Raw genomic sequence first — 17,241 nt, 5'->3', positions numbered from 1 at the left:
GGGCTCATGTCTTAAAATGGCTTCTTTCAGAAAGGAGTTTGCTTTGCACTATTACTAGTCAGGATACTCTCCGCCAGAAGAAGAAGGAAAAAAAGACAGACAGAGAAAGAGAGAGAGATGAAGATGGTAATGATTATTATTCAGAGAGGCAAACAACTGCGGTATTTTTCGGCCCGTGGGAGAGAGAAGAGCTGTTGTAAATTTCATAAACCAAATTAATCTGACGGGACTTTCACAAGATTGCATGGTTTTGTTCCAGTTTAGTTAACTCTGAAAAGCAGAGGGTGTTTTCACAAGCACTGAATTTGTTACATAGGATTTGTTCTCTCTCTCTCTCTCTCTCTCTCTCTCTCTCTCTCTCAGAAAGCTCGGAGCACCCTTTGCCTGCCCGATGAAATTCTCTAAGCATGGGGGGAAAGCGTAGTGATTTCTACTTGCGGGTACATATTTTATTCCTTATGCATGGAAGTGCCTTTGTAGGTATGCTTGCATCAGAACCTAAAGATGGGATCAGCATGACGCAAGCCCAGAACCAAGTCCAGCCACCTGAGGAATACGATTGGCCATCTGCAGCCAATTCAGAGGCATGAGAAATGTATGAAGAGGCAGCTCCTAGCCACACACCTGAAAAGTAGTAGCAGAATCCTGGCCTGAAGAACTGGCTTGCCATGTGAGCAACTACACTAGCTTCCTGGGAGGTGGGTCACTGTTGCATGTTGGGAGGAACAGGAACGAGGCAATGTGGAAGTCTGTGTGGTGTAAACACACTGGCAAAGCCAATCCTGTGTTCCTGCTGGTGCATTTGCACCGTGCTAGCCTTACTGCCCCTTCCTGACTCCCCCCTTGTAAACAGCAGCAACCCACCTCCTGGAAAGCTAGCATAGTGCCTCCAAACCACCAATCTCCCGCTCTTCTTCAAGGGGCCCCTCCAGTAAAACGAGTTAAGGACTATTCTAATAAAAATGAATTGCCATGCCATCTTTTCCCTAGTACATCTACACAACCAAGAAAACGGTGAACATACTAGTCTTGCCTGATGCATCAGGCGATATTCAAATTTCTTCCACCATTCCAGTCCTCAGACATTTCAGGACAGTGCTAATACGTAGCTCAGTTTGTTAAAGCATGATGCTGATAATGCCAAGGTAGCAAGTTCGGCCCCCGTAAGTGGCAGCTGCATATTCCTGCATTGAAGGGGCTTGGACCAGACGATCCTCAGAGTCCCTTCCAACTCTACCACTGCATGATTCTATGTCTGCTCAAAAGTAAGTCCCACTGAGTTCAGTGGGGACCACTGCCAGGGAAGTGGGCAAAAGATTGCAGCTTTGCAGTGCGATTTTATACATGCCTACTAAGTAGGGACGCGGGTGGCACTGTGGGTTAAATCACAGAGCCTAGGACTTGCTGATCAGAAGGTCGGGGGTTTGAATCCCCGCAACAGGATGAGCTCCCATTGCTCGGTCCCTGCTCCTGCCAACCTAGCAGTTCGAAAGCATGTCAAAGTACAAGTAGATAAATAGGTACCGCTCTGGCGGGTTTCCGTGCGCTGCTCTGGTTCGCCAGAGTGCTGGCCACATGACCCGGAAGCTGTACACCGGCTCCCTCGGCCAATAAAGTGAGATGAGCGTCGCAACCCCAGAGTCAGTCACGACTGGACCTAATGGTCAGGGGTCCCTTTACCTTTACCTTACTAAGTAGTAATAATTATGAAGTTCAAAGTGCTTAAGTACACTCTTCCCTAAGTCCCGCTGAACTCAGTGGGGCTTACTTCTAAGTAAACACATATGGGATCCTGCTCTTAACATCTTATAAAGACAAGGAATCAAAAAGATAAAACAATGAGACTGGGAGATTTTTAACCTTGCTGTCTTTAGTATTTTGATTTCCTGGAGCAAAGTAACATGAGGAATGTTGGCCTCTCCTACAGTGGTCTCCCACCCCCCATTTAAAAGCCATAATTGCAGCACTAACCAGCTAGGACACAGAAATCCTCTGTGATTAGGTGCAGAGCATGCCACAATCAGTCTTGGCATGTTATTGGAATTCGGTCTGTGAAAACACCACCCCAGTTCCAGATTCATCAATCCAGAAACCTCCTTCAGTCATTCATCAGTGGAATCACCATGCCACTCTTTAAATGCTCTTTGGAAGAGGAGATAAAAATCTATCTTTTCCCAAAGTTACAGTGTGCAAAGTCACAAGTGATCAATATTACACGACGTGAGCAAGAGGTTGCTAAAGAAATAGCAATTTCTGGATATATTTTTTTTTTTACTTTTTCTAGCAATCCTTTTTCGTTCATTATGTCTACTGCTGTGGAAATCATTACTTTCTCTTTATCCCAAAATACGCTATAAAACACATACAGAAAGATAGATATACTGAAAAGAGAATGTGTTTTATGGTTACCTGCTTATCGCCACAATAAAATATGCCATAAATGGTTGATCGCAAGAAACTGTGTATGTTGTTATCCATTTAATAAGGATCTCCAACATTTCTGTAGCAAGATTCTGAATACTAAAATTAACAATGCACAACCTTCTACTTTGGTATTTACCCAAGCACTTCATGCAGCAAATGGATACATACTGCATGGATATATGCAGCTATGGCAAAGAATTATAGGGCAAAACCAACTCCACCCTGTTCTTTGAACAGCACATTGTTATTGATCTGCAAATTCAAGGTGCTGGTGTTAACCTTTAAAACCCCTAGACAGATAAAGATAAAACACAATGTTATACTGCTAGCTTGTTTAATGTATTAGTCACAATACAGCAAAATGTTAGCAACATTGTTATTAGTTGGTGAAGTTGTTTCAAAGAATGGTGGTGTTATTATTTATTTTTGCATTGGGGATGTTCGTTATCAATAACAGCAGTAGGGTTTTTTAAAATAAAAATCAATCTATATTCCTAAAGAAATCTATCCCTTATTGAACTGGGTAACGGTAAAGGTAAAGGACCCCTGAATGGTTAAGTCCAGTCAAAGGCGACTATGGGGTTGCGGTGCTCATCTCGCTTTCAGGCCAAGGGAGCCGGTGTTTGTCCACAGACAGCTTTCCAGGACATGTGGCCAGCATGACTAAACCACTTCTGGCGCAACGGGACACCATGACGGAAACTGGGACCCCCCCCCCCCCAGTAACTACAGCTAGGGCCTCTAACCCTTTCAATACTTCTTCCCATGAGGTACACCACACACCACTGTATTGTTTTAAGTGGCTAACAGACAGGGTGGGTGTTTGTTTTTTCAAACAGCTATTACCCGATTGTTCTCTTTTTGTGGGTGTATCTTTTATGCCTTCATTTCATTAGCTATCTTGGGATTTTGTTTGGAGTTTTTGGGTTTGATGTCCCCATCTGTAGTTTTTAATGGGGATTGCCATATATTTCATTACTGTCAACCTGTTTTTTGTAAGCCGCCACCCTGAATTTTCTTTGAAAAGGAGGGAAAGTATAAGATTTCAAAAACATAAATGTTAAACAGTGACAGTAATAGAGGTAACAGCTTGAACATATCCATTGAGGTTCACTGACAATTAGTGCTTAATCCCATATGCCTAAAAATACAGGACAAAAACTGTACTAAGCAGGCTTAGGGTCTAACCCAGGATAGAGTAGCATGTGGCTGTGGATGTTGTTCGATTCCAGCCGCCATCCTCCTCAACCAGTCTGGCCAACGATTGGAGATGAATGGAATAGTAGTTCAAAAACCTGGATGGCTGCAATATAGCACCCCCTGCCTGTTCTAGCCCAATACAGTGGTACCTTGGGTTAATAACTTAATTTGTTCTGGAGGTCATTTCTTAACCTGAAACTGTTCTTAACCTAAGGTACCACTTTAGCTAATGGGGCCTCCCGCTGCTGCCGCCATGCGATTTCTGTTCTCATCCTGAGGTAAAGTTCTCAACCTGAGGTACTATTTCTGGGTTAGCGGAGCCTGTAACCTGAAGCGTCTGTAACCCGAGGTACCACTGTATCCTGTTCCCAACACTGATCAACCTCCAGGATGCCTACAAACATTAAAATTGAAATTGATTTCAAACATTCAGCTACAAAAAAAAATTATATCCTTAGTACTCAAAGTATGAGGAGCCTCCACTATTTTATAAGCTGTTCCTCCTTGACCATATTCCAGCTTCCTAGTTTTAGACCATGTCATTTTTCTGCCTTCTGCTTCTGAGCTTGTTGCACTGATTGGTTGTGCCGGTGGACAATGATACAACTCCCTATTTATTTCGGCACTTTTGACAAGCACTGGACCTTTTGCCATGAATCCACTGCTGTGTAGCCTCCTCCTATCCCTTCTAGTTTCATTTAACCTGCCCCTTCCCCCAACCTCGGAGGAAAATGAGCACCGAGCATTTAAGCAGTCTCCCCTTGCCCTGCCTTTATCATCCCTGCGATGATTTGAACACATTCCACCCTCCCCGTCCCCAAGTCTCACTGGGGCAAAGTTTCTAAACCCTTGAACTGCAAATATTTAACAGACATCACTGAGAAGTAAGTTCAAGGTTCTGCTACAGGGAAGATCTGCTTCCAGGCTCATTCTGGCCTCAGTTTAGCAACTTCAGTGAAATTTTAAAACAAGTCTAAATTAGCAGGATAAAGGGCAGTGATTGACAAGCTTGCCTTAATCTGTATGAAGCAACTGTCTGCTCCTTGCATGCTCCAAGTGGCTGCAATGTTTTGATTATTTCCACCCTCTCCTGCTCATAGGGCTATGTTTTCACATAAGCAGAGCTTCTGGGGTTGCAAGGAGGAAGACGTAAATAAACATTAACTTGGGAGAATATGAGCTGGGTAGAGAAGAATTAAAGAGGGTCATGTGGAAAGGGCATGAAATTATACTAGATATACTTCACAAAGCCAATTTCACAAACTGGCCCTGATTTTTTTTTCCCCATCTGCCCTTAACACATCTTCCCGTTTTTTTAAAAAAAAGAGAACACCAAGGCAAATTACTGCCATTTAAAGAGCACTTTAGCCCTAAAAATATTGGCACGGACACTGCATTAGTCTGCTGAATATCTTGACTAAGCATCCGGTGACATTTTTATATCAGTTTCCTAAATCAAAACACAAACCTTTATGGGCAGTATGTCATAACAAATATTTTGCTCCCCTGTTAGATGTAGGAGTAAGGCTTAAATGCTTGAACAGGAATGATTATGGGCTGAAGATTATGAGACTCTGAAAGTTATGTGGAGAATTGTGACATAGCCTGGACAATGAATTCTCTAATATACACCTTTCCAGGTATATAATATTTTCCACCAAAAGAAAAAGAAAAAAAGCTCCAGATCATAAAACTTTAAATTACCAAATTTGTGGTCAATATCACACCCAAAAATATCAAAATGTAATGGAAGTAAAATAGGAATCTATGTAAACCAATGGTTGCACTCTCTAGGTTTTCTTACCGTTCTTACTGTTCTGTTTTTATGGGACTGAGCAGTGAAAGAACCAACAATCTGTTTAAATCAGGTGCTAAAATGGTCAAGATAAGCTTGCCCACAACTGCAATGGTTCAAACTACAAACCCCATTATTCCTTCACAGATGTCTATATCATGGGTAGGCAAACTAAGGCCCGGGGGCCGGATCCAGGCCCGCAGACGGTCCGGGAATCAGCGTGTTTTTACATGAGTAGAATGTGTGCTTTTATTTAAAATGCATCTCTGGGTTATTTGTGGGGCATAGGAATTCATTTTTCCCCCTTCAAAATACAGTCCAGCCCCACACAAGGTCTGAGGGACACTGATTCTGTTCACTTTAAAGTCACATTGATCAAATTCACACTTTCTGAAACAATATGAGAACTGAAATACTGCCATCCTTCAAAATTCACACTTATCCAGATTTTGCAATGCAGCTGTCCAACCATTCAATATTTACAAAAATACATATATGAGAAAATACGTGCATGAAAAATGAATATATTAGTGAAAATAATATTATATGCATTGTACTGGGAGAAACTACTGGCAAGCATGTGCACATTGGTCAAAACTGCACATTACTGCAGTTACTATGAGAAATTTACACAAAGTTGCTGAATAATTTTCATGCAGATTTTTTTAAAGGAAATTTGAAAAATCTCTCCAAAGATTTGGGGAGCCGAATTTAGGACTGGGAAAATGAGAGAGAGCCAAAAAAATTCAGAATCTACCATCTCTACTCCAGTCATGTATAAGAGGCCTGCCTGACCAACCAGTGTTGTTGTTGTTTACAGTCCCAGAAATACAGCAAATGTAGGAAACCAATGGAGACCTCCATGGGCCACCATACATGGTTACGTCTATCCTGCAAGAGTGGCAAGCAGATGCAGCTCACCAGTGGGGAGGAGCCACTACACTAGCTTCCTGGAAATAGTGCCGCTGCTGCTTGCAAGGGGAGGCACGAGGTGGGAGGCAGGAAGGAGGTAAGGATTTTGTAGGCACACCGGAAGGAGACCATCTTGGTTCAGACTACCCAGCCCTGATCTCCAGGCTTCTCACCCTTACCCTGCTCTCTTCCAGGTCCAGAGATGCCACTGCTGCAAAGCTAGCATTGTGGTTCCACCCCACCAGGCAATCCACTTCTGGTGGGAAGCTGTACAGCATGGGTAGGCAAACTATGGTCTGGGGGTCGGATCCAACCCAATCACCTTCTAAATCCAGCCCACGGATGGTCCGGGAATCAGAGTCTTTTTACATGAGTACAATGTGTGCTTTTATTTAAAAAGCATCTCTGGGTTATTTGTGGGGCATAGAAATTCGTTCATATTTTTTTTCAAAATCGTGAAGCTGAGGCTCCAATACTTTGGCCACCTCATGAGAAGAGAAGACTCCCTGGAAAAGATCCTGATTTTGGGAAAGACTGAGGGCACAAGGAGAAGGGGACGACAGAGGACGAGATGGTTGGACAGTGTTGTCGAAGCTACCAGCATGAGTTTGACCAAACTGCGGGAAGCAGTGGAAGACAGGAGTGCCTGGTGTGCTCTGGTCCATGGGGTCACGAAGAGTCGGACACGACTAAACGACTAAACAACAACAACAAGTCCGCCCCCCCCCACAAGGTCTGAGGGACAGTGGACCAGCCCCCTGCTGAAAAAGTTTGCTGACCCCTGATGTACAGCCTGTGTCAGGGAATCTCAGAAAGAATGTTGTTCCTAAACTATACAAGAAAATAGAAATAATCTTCCTCTCTGGGGCTTCAAACGAGTAAGGAACATAACTGAAACTTGTTTCCAGATTTTTCCAGCCATTCAATTAATCAATTATTCAGAGGATTACTAAATGGGGAGGCTAAAGAATTAGCACTGAAGAAATTACAAACATCAGCTACAAAAGGAAGATTTCACTTTAAACTACGTTCTATTATTGCTCCAAAGAAATGGATTCATTTTCATATTCTCATTACACTTGTCATCAAAGGGAAAACACATTTGAGTAAGAACCCTCTGTTTATGCTTCGCATACATGCATCCACGGTTCTGTAATTGATTTAGCAGAATATTGGTTGTTTTGCTCCATGGGAAGTCAAAACACACATGCAAGGAAATGTACAAACAGCATTCGTTTAATGCAGCATTAATCAGCCTTAAAAATTAGAAAAGCGAGGAACAAAAAGAAGTCAAAAGTCATGAACTGAATTGCAGATAAAAATAAAAATATGTGGAGTGTTTATTAGCCTAGATAATGCCTGGATTCCTAATATATAGCTGGTGGGCCTGATACTGGCTTTTGAAAATGCATTATGTTACTGTCGCAGTATCATAGAGGACTGCACTTCATAATCAGCTAGTAGAAAATACTGGTCGGCTAGCATCCAGCCCGAATCTGCAAAGTCCTGCTATTCACCGGGGACTAAAACCCATGATGCCCACTTTGCACTGGGCTGCTGGCAAAGAGGGATGGCAGTATTACAGAGTTTCCCGTTCCACCTGCCAAACATGTGGGAGAGCTGATGAGCCCCTGGTAGAAGCCCTGCCAGCAGCAGCCTATGGAAAGTCCGGAAACGGAGAGTTCTAGGGTGGGGAAGGGGAAGAGCAGAGCTGATCTAGGATCCACTGGATCCCAAGCTGGCCCCACTGCCATCACACAATTCAGGAAGGTGCAGTGATTTCCCCATGTCCCACTTTCTGACCCAGCCAGTATGAGCAGCAGGGCTGCAGACAGTGGTCCTGGTGCTCCATTAAGCAGCGGCCAGGGTTTGAATCCCACCCTTTCACATTAAGGGCAGGGAGCAGGGAACCTGGGAACCGAAAATGTATTTGCTCCTTAATTTTCTATCCTAAAAGCAAAAACAAAACAAAACAAAAAACAGCCCAACTGTTCTGTGTTTTCACCCCGTCTGACTGGCAGCCCTGCACAGAGTTGTAATGAGATAGTTTTTATGCATGCATTTCAAATGCTTTCTAAAAGTCTCTAAGCTTCATCAGTAGTGTGAGCTAAAGTTCCAATCAGATAAATAAAGTGTGCGGTAATTACTTCACCAAGCAGCAAGAATGCAGTCAAGAGATAGGTGACAAGATAAAATTAAACCATGAACCACGGGGGCAGATGGCTGGACTTGGAACTACGTATTTAAAAAACAACGCCACACTAGATGAAAACCATCTAGCACCGTATTTCGATTATCAAGCTGGCAAACAAACAGGAAATGGCAGGGCTTGTCTCTCTTCTGTTTTTTGTAGCCATGAAGTTTGCAATTACCTAGTTCGGTAGACAAACTGTCAAGCTCAAACAACACCATTTCTACCGGAAGTTCTTCTCTGGTCTAGTATGCTAAATGAGATCTTGCGCATGCACAATCAGCATTCGTCAGACCCATGCCAGGTGCTCAGACTTTTAAATATGCTAACCTTTTATTTTTCGTGGATTATGTTTTTATCCAGGATATACAATATTCTGTGGCAAAATAATACTGAGAAAACTGATCTAGCTACTTCACTGAGCCACCAAGATTCTGTGCCCCTGAATATGATTTTTTAAAAACATACACAAAGAGAGAGAGGGAGGGGGGGTGTTCTCTATTGCTTTGTTGCTTGTCCTACTGATCTACAGTTTACTAGCGATTTTGTGCACCTCCAACATGTCGCTTGGATAATGCACTAATGCAGCAAAGTGGTATGGTTCTACGGTCAACACCTGCAAAAATATCGACGCCCCATTGGCTACTGCTGTTCTACATGAGCATTCGACATTCAGCATTTGATTTTTCTGTTTTTCTGCAATGTTTTCTGTTTTTTCTGCAATGTTTTTCAGTATCTGACAGATGACATGCAACTGCAGCGGCATTTGACAAAAGAAGCCAGAAAAAAATTAAATGTTGTTGTAGCGGTTCAGCTCTGGGACGTTAATATCGAATGCTGATGCAAAAATTCAAAATCGCAAATCGCGGTTGAACATTTTGATTTCCCCCCTCCCTCAAAATTGCATTTCAGCACTCATCTTCTACAGTCAAGACGTGATATGCACATTTTAGTTACGAAACATTGACGACAAGCTCCAAAATTGGGTAATTTGTCCCCCTGCCTCCCAAAATCAATAAATTGCAGTTCAGTACTGATCTAGTACAGTAAAGTAGTGCCACACAACAGGATTACTGAAAGTGAGCTCAGTGGAGTAAACTCACCAGACTAGAGGGTTCGCATCTTGGCAGGGCAACTTTAGCAGGCAGCACATGACTCCGAAAAACAGTAAAAATATTTTAAGAATGTTTTGAATACACTTGGGACTTTCTTACTAAAGTTTTGTTCTACAGATGTTCAAAACCCAAAGGGCTCATTAGTAGAGTTGGTAAATTAGTCAGGCCTAATCTGCAGTGTGAAAAAATCCATAGAAGCTATGTGAACGTCTGGAGTGAGATATTCTCACAACATATAGTGAGTAATTCCAAAATTGTTCACCAACTGAACACAGTATGTTCTTGTATTATACAATGCTGCATAAACTAAGCAAGCTTTTAGGCCGAGCTGTTCATGAGACACAGCAGTCACGGAAAAAGCACTGAGGAAGTGAAATAAATTTGTTACTCACTTTCACAGACAAAACCTTTTGTTTGGCTAACCACGCTTCTGAATCACCTGAATCCTAGAAGAAAAACCTCTTAAGTAATCCGTAATACATTTGGTTGAATGCAGACCAAGTAAATTGCACTGATCTCCAACTAAGTCATTCTCATGTAAACATACTCGATATACATTATGAAAGTACAGATTATAAATATTTGAGTGATGCCTCACCTGCTTTTTACATGTGTTATCCTGTATTTTATTGAAGCTTTAAACTATTTCATTATATTTTTTCCACTGCATTTGTATTATTATCATTATCTGCCTTAAAAACAATTTAGTGGAACTGGGGATATAAATTTAATAAATTAAGGAACGTCAAAAATAAACTTGCATAACTTATAAATGTCAAAAGTCATTCACAAGCCACACTGCCTAATTCTGTATCACTGCATTATACTTACACAAATTTTGCTGACTCATCCTCAAGGATGCATTAAAAGCCATTACTGCTCTTCTAACTTAAAAGGTAAAGGTAAAGGTACCCCTGCCCGTACGGGCCAGTCTTGACAGACTCTGGGGTTGTGCGCCCATCTCACTCAAGAGGCCGGGGGCCAGCGCTGTCCGGAGACACTTCCGGGTCACGTGGCCAGTGTGACAAAGCTGCATCTGGCGAGCCAGCGCAGCACACGGAAACGCCGTATACCTTCCCGCTGGTAAGCGGTCCCTATTTATCTACTTGCACCCGGAGGTGCTTTCGAACTGCTAGGTTGGCAGGCGCTGGGACCGAGCAGCGGGAGCGCACCCCGCCGCAGGGATTCGAACTGCTGACCTTTCGATCGGCAAGCCCTAGGCACTGAGGCTTTAACCCACAGCGCCACCTGCGTCCCATTCTTCTAACTTAAGGCCCCAATAACTGCCCAATGATCCCTCAAAACGAAGCTTAAAAACCATTGCTGACTTTACGTATAATTCAAATGCCGGCTGCCTATAAAACTTTACACTGGTGGGGCCCAACATAGCTTAGAGACATCCTACTTCTCTGTGTTCTGTTAAGTTTGCTCATATTGGCAAAGAGAACACATCTTGTCAGTTGCTGCATATTATGAGACTCCCATCTTATGGAAATTGCCAGAGCCCTAGCTTCAAAAACAATAGGAATGCAGTCCATTTAAGGAGGAACTAAAGGCCCAGTTTAGAAATACACTACTCTTACATTTATATCCTTGCCTTCCTGCCATGATAGAACCCAAGGCAACATGCATGCATGAGCGTCATGCCCTTGCAATTCGTTCTCACAATGCCCCTTCTCTGCTCCCAACTTGGGACACTACGACTGAAGACTTCCTGCATTAACTCCAACCCTCTCCCATTTCTCCTGAACCAGAAATCCACGGTGACTGGGATCAGAGCACATCTGACCAGCTCTTAAACCAGTTTCAAGATCCTAGTTTGCTCCAGCCCCGGCAAACGCTGGAATTAGATCTGGTAAACCCAGGCAAGACTAGAGCAGAAGAAAGAACAGAACACATGGGCAAAAGGCTTAAACACTTCTCAATTTAATAAGTCATGTATACCTGAAGGAGTGTCCACCCACCTGGTCCAGCCCAAACACTGAGGTCCAGCTCTGAGGGTCTTCTGCCGGTTCCCACACTGTGAGAAGCGAGGTTGCAGGGAACCAGGCACAGGGCCTTCTCGGTAGTGGCCCTCCCATCAGATGTCAAGGAAAAAACAACTATCTGACTTTTAGAAGACATCTGAAGGCAGCCTTGTATAGGGAGGTTTTTAATGTTTGATGTTTTTGTGTTTTTAATATTATGTTGGGAGCCGCCCTGAGTGGCTGGGGCAATAATAAATAATTATTATCATTAATTATTATGTACATCCTAAGCAATCCAGTGACTAAGGTTAACCCATCTTGGACTTTGGACTTTAATTGAAAGGCAGAATATGCTTTGTTTAAATAACTAAGTAAATAAATAAGCTGTAGATCTGTTATAATGCGGTATAGTTTGTTTTGTTTTAAATAAGTGTTGGGATTTGCCCCAAAGCTACATAAAATACTTTTTAAATAATGCACTGGCATTAACCCATTGCAGGGCTGGGACTAACAACTAGTCTGATTTATATGTCTGCAAGTCCTACAAATGGGATTTCCCGCCCCCCCCCCCCATTTGCACTTAGAGGGAGGTGTAATTTTTCCTTCCTCATCCCTGACCAGAAAATGAAACACTCTGAAAAATGTCAGCACAGAGTACAGGGTGGATGAAAGACTTGTCATTTTATAAATCCGCCAAGATAGGCAGACTGCATGTAGGAAACTGCCAAGTCAAGGCACAGGGCTCAGCTTAGCCTTCTCTTTGACATGCTATAATCTCGACGGAGCTTGAGGCTTTTCCACATTCAGATCTGGTCTACACATGGAGCAGAATGAGGTGGGAATGAATGGATAGGCTTTAAAGGTAGCACCAGGTTTCAGGTAGGAATCAAGTTTTAGGTCTCCCCTACATCACAAATTCCCTGTAAGTAGAACACTAGCACAACAGGCACCAGGAAGGATGAGAACCACTCTTCCTGGTGTTCTAGTGTTGGCTATCGGAAGGGTTTTTAAAAAAATACTCTGCCACTCTGGGCAGCTTACAGCATATCTAAAAACTTAATAAAAACATCAAGCATTAAGAACCTTCCAATATAGGGCTGCCTTCAGATGTCTTCTAAAAGTTAGGTAGTTCTTTATCTCCTTGACATCTGAAGGGAGGGCGTTCCACAAGGAGGGTGCCACTACCAAGAAGGCCCTCTGCCTGGTTCCCTGAAGCTTCACTTCTCGCAGTGAGGGAACCAACAGAAGATTCTTGGAGGGGACCTCCATGGGGTGGAACGATGGGGGTGGAGACACTCCTTCAAGTATACAGTGGTACCTCTAATTATGAACTTAATTCGTTCCGGAAGGTCCGTTCTTAACCTGAAACTGTTCTTAACTAGGGACGTGCTTTTGCTAACGGGGCCTCTTGCTGCTCCTGCACCACCGGCACATTCTCATCCATTCTCATCCTGGGGCAAAGTTCTCAACTCAAGGTAACTCTTCCAGGTTAGCAGAGTTTGTAACCTGAAGAGTTTGTAGCCTGAGGAGTTTGTAACTCGAGGTACCACTGTATTGGGCTGAGGCCGTTTAGGGCTTTAAAGGTCAGCACCAACACTTTGAATTGAGCTCAGAAATGTACTGAGAACCAGTAAAGATCCTTTAGGAATGGTGTTATATGGTCCCGGCGGCCACTCCCAGTTACCAGTCTAACTGCTGCATTCTGGATTAGTTGTAGTTTCCGAGTCACCTTCCGAGTCTAGCCTATTCTGGCCCCTCCCGACATTTTGGACTAAAATGCCCATCAGCCATGAGCAATAGTCAGAGATGATGGGAGTTGTAGTCTACACCATCTAGAAAGCACCATGATAGCTACCATGAGCTCATTTTCCTGCATATGCAGATCAGACCTCTCCCATGCAAAATATCCCACTCCACTGCATCCTGAATTGGCACAGTCCGGGTAGAAGAGAATGCTTTACCATTTGAGTCATTGATTAGAATTCAGACACCTAGCAGCAGAATTTCAGGGTAACCTGAAGATTTTGGGTGCCCAACAAATTATTTTGGATTAGTGATATTCTGCACATGCAGCCAGAAATAATCCAACACTTACAAGTGATTAAACTATTCCGGTCATTTCTCATACTTGGGTGAATCCATGTGCTTAGATACACTTCCATGGAGTATTTAAGTGTTTTGAGAAGCTTGTTTCAAACGGTGGTTCAAATTAATTGTTAAAAATAACATTGCACCCTTTCCAATCTGTTATTGTCACTCGATGTAATTATAATAACTTTGGGGAAACTGCAAACATGTCTCAGCAGCCATAATATCATTACTATGGAAACACTAACAAGGAATAACAGTCTTGGAGGCTTTTTCAATGCATACTAATTTAACTACCCATTATCTGCAATGGAAACTTGTGCAAGTCGATGTTTTCATGATACTGAGTTTCAGAATTTTTGTTTCTGCAATGCACACTTAGTAAGGAGCATGTGCTAACTTCTGGTGCTTACTTCACAGTGGACCTATGAGTGACTTAGTGGAGAGTTGCATATTACAGTCAGGATCCAAAGAAATAAAACTAGCACCTCAGCCCCAATTCAACTTTAGACGTGTGTCCCTCAAACGCAAGGTCCTTGGTGTCGCAAACAGTCTGTGTTTTGCAAATTGTTTTGAAACTCAGGAGTAGTTTCAAATGCAGCTTTGTGATATGCCATGGGAGCAGATATTGTTCAAAGTGAAAAAGCAGAGGGAAAATCACTGTGGCTGTACACAAGTCCCTGGGAATGCCAAGAGAAGTTACCAGCCTTTACTGTGATGGATGTGGGAGTAAGCAATACAAGTTTACTACAAGTCAGAGTCATGCATCAAGAATTACACAGCACCCTTGTTGTATCTGCATTACGATACATGCAGCTGAAAAACTCAACATTTTGCAGAAATGTTGTATGCAAGTCAGGTCTGATGAACTTGCTTTTAAATTTCATCAAATTGCTTGAAATAATAAATGTTTGTTATTTATTATTTAAAGAATATCTACCCCAACTTTGAAGGCAACCCCCCCACACAATAAAGCAATGCCAAAAGAATTAATAAATCATAAAATCACATAAAATCCAATACAGTGATACCTTGGGTTAAGTACTTAATTCGTTCCGGAGGTCTGTTCTTAACCTGAAACTGTTCTTAACCTGAAGCACCACCACTAATGGGGCCTGCCGCTGCCGCCACGTGATTTCTGTTCTCATCCTGAAGCAGAATTCTTAACCCAAGATAATATTTCTGGGTTAGCAGAGTCTGTAACCTGAAGCGTATGTAACCCGAGGTACCACTGTAAACTGTTTACTAAAAACCATCTGCCCAATTAATGAGCAGCAACAATACTCTCTTAGGAGTATTGAGTATTAGAGTTAGGGTTCTATACAACTAAGTAATACTTACCCCTACTGAAATAAATGGACTTAAGTTAATCATGACCACTAATTTCAATGAGTCTACTCTGAGTATCACATAATTGGATATAACCCTGGGAGGGAACCACCTTCTAATCCTAATCCCTGCCATATTATGGCCAGTCACAGATAAAATACTCCTTGCCCTTGCCAGGCAATTGCACCATCTCCCAAAGAAATGTAATACAGTGGAATCTCGGTTTTCGAGCGTCTCGGAAGCTGAACGATTCGGAACGCGAACGCCTAAAACCCAGAAGTGAATGCTTCCGCTTTCGAACATGCCTTGGAAGTCGAACGGCTTCCGAGGCGCTTTTCTCTATTGAAACTGCCGACTGCCCATTGTGCCTCGGTAGCTGAACTTTTCGGAAGTCAAACGGTCTTCCGGAACGGATTATGTTCGACAACCGAGGTTCCACTGTAAAAACCTCTCCAGCGGCTTTGTGGTCCCTACCAAATATCCTGAACTATGTCATTCAGGCCTGCAGTGAGATGGGAGAACCACTGGAAAAACCAGTGGAAAAAGGTTGCACCGGTGGAGTACAAAGTCCATCCCTTAGTCCCATTGTAGTTCTGGATGACACAGTCCCATGATGTGAGATAGCCCGTTCCCAAACCTCTGAAAAGGCTTTTGGGGATATACTGGGGACTATATGGGGAGACAGGGAACAGAACACTCTATCTGCCTGCACAACATTAGATCATCAGGAAGGTTTCCCTTTTTTCAGATCTTGGTAAAGCAGACAAATGAGCAAACATTAGGAAAGCAAACTGTCTAGGATGAAGCTGAGATGAAGCTAAGGATATGATGCAAATCTGCAAGGGCTCGCAATGGAATTTTTGTAGAGGATGACCTGACTTATCCTGTAATTCCGCTATCATGCACCCAATTTGTAGGAGGACATTTTGGACAAGGATCAGGCTTATTAGCCATTTATAGACCCAACAAAACCCATGAAGATATACTCAGGAAGGCTGTAATCTTTATTTGTGAAAGGCTTACGATGAGACTATGATGATAGGAAGCTTTTGATGATAGAAGGTTTAATGACACAGTTATTCACACAAAGCCAGGCCAAAGTTTGTTGGAATATGCTGATTTCCACTGGAACCGGATTAAAGTAGCAGGCAAGGAAGCTGATCCTTAAAGCTTTATGGAAAATGTATAACTCTTCCTTCTGAAAGCACATATGAGTCGCTCTAACACATACGATTCCGCTCTCCCCTCATGTAATACCTGCTGGGTGGTGTTATAGCTTTATTGGCTGAAACAATAAATATTTAACAACCCATACGGAAGAAAAGGGCCGTGGAAAGATGAGTCAAGTATAAAATTGCTTTAAAACCTAAATGTAAATTAACAAAAGGCCCCAAGGACCTGAATCAGAAGTGGGTAAAGGTGGCACGTCTTTCATATATATTACAAAGGCAACATTTGCAGATGTGTAACTTAAGCAATTTACCATTATGGAATGTAGAACACAGCAATGGCAATTTATCTAAACGCTGCTTTCAGAAAACCCAATTGCACATTCACAATAAGTTAATAGCACAAATCGCATATGTGATATGTACATTTCAGAGATCTGCTGTCCTGGGACCACTTATGTGAGGTTAATCCTGTACTTAATGGTGTGTAGCTGGGAGATGACTTTCCAGAGCTCAATGTGGAATATTTCCCCTCCTGCGATTCTATAACGCTCGGAGTTCACTAGCAGCAGGAGGACAATTTGGTAATTTTTTGATCCAGGAACAAGAAAGCACTATGTAGACAAGCATGAACTAGTCAGCGTCTCAGTCATGCCACAACACTGAGTTAGAGAACATTAGTGAGCAGCATCTGACTAGTTCAGATATAAGTGGAATTTGGTTTCATGTGCTGCAATAAAGCTTGGATTCACCCTTCCCCAGTTTACCATTAGAGATCAGAAACAAACAACAGTTCCCTGTGAAGCACAAACACAAGAAACTGTGGTTGCTTGGTTGGTTTTAACCAGCCTTCCCCCTCTATATGTTCTGGACTACAGCTGCATTTGCCCTGACCACTGCCTATGCCAGTGGTGGCCAAACTTGGCCCTCCAGCTGTTTTTGGACTACAACTCCCATCATCCCTAGCTAACAGGACCAATGGTCAGGGACCGAGGCAGCTGAGAGTTTTAATACAAAAACATATGGGGGGCACCCAGTTGGGGAGAGCTGA

At 42.8% G+C, this 17,241-nt stretch overlaps 1 protein-coding gene across 23 annotated transcripts in view; it reads right to left on the bottom strand.

Annotated features, from left to right (window-relative positions):
* The window catches only part of MBNL1 (muscleblind like splicing regulator 1), a 172,974-nt gene that overhangs the window by 137,062 nt on the left and 18,671 nt on the right, over window positions 1-17,241 (bottom strand). The window contains exon 1 of one of the 23 annotated variants that reach the window (XM_079978094.1): window positions 10,030-10,053. The exons of 21 other annotated variants lie outside the window; for them this stretch is intronic. The gene's annotated coding sequence lies outside the window, so the exon portion shown is untranslated. Of the gene's footprint in view, window positions 1-10,029; window positions 10,054-17,241 lie in introns of those variants that run through there. One more of the 23 variants, XM_079978088.1, reaches the window with a different exon arrangement.

Source organism: Podarcis cretensis (genome assembly GCF_951804945.1).
Source record: "Podarcis cretensis genome assembly, chromosome: 5".
Classification (NCBI taxonomy): domain Eukaryota; kingdom Metazoa; phylum Chordata; class Lepidosauria; order Squamata; family Lacertidae; genus Podarcis; species Podarcis cretensis.
The sequence above is the reverse complement of the archived record's forward strand: the minus strand, read 5'-3'. Positions and strand labels throughout refer to the sequence as shown.